This window comes from Arachis duranensis, chromosome 9, assembly GCF_000817695.3.
Source record: "Arachis duranensis cultivar V14167 chromosome 9, aradu.V14167.gnm2.J7QH, whole genome shotgun sequence".
Lineage (NCBI taxonomy): Eukaryota > Viridiplantae > Streptophyta > Magnoliopsida > Fabales > Fabaceae > Arachis > Arachis duranensis.
In genome coordinates this window covers 102,201,704-102,202,161 of record NC_029780.3, presented here as the reverse complement: position 1 = coordinate 102,202,161, position 458 = coordinate 102,201,704, and positions in this window count along the sequence as shown.

The window sequence follows — 458 nt, the reverse complement described above, 5'->3', positions numbered from 1 at the left end:
GGCTCATCAAAATGATGAAGCGTTATGGAAGGTGTTACCGGCTATTGAGCAAGGAAAACGGTGGAGAGTGTCGGAAGAAAAGATGGGTTATGGAGATTCAAGGGTAGGATCATTGTGCCGGATGTTGGCACTTTGAGGCAAGATATTTTAAAGGAGGCACACAAAAGCGGATTCTCCATTCACCCGGGAAGTACTAAGATGTACCATGATTTAAAGGCAATGTTCTGGTGGCCAGGTATGAAGAATGATGTGGCGGAATATGTTTCAAAGTGCTTAACTTGTCAAAAGGTAAAGATTGAACATCAAAGACCTTCCGGGATGTTGCAACCTTTAGAGATTCCACAATGGAAGTGGGAAAGTATTGCAATGGACTTTGTGTCGGGATTGCCAAGGACTAGCGCTGATTTTGATGCTATCTGGGTGATTGTGGACCGACTGACGAAGTCAGCTCACTTTTT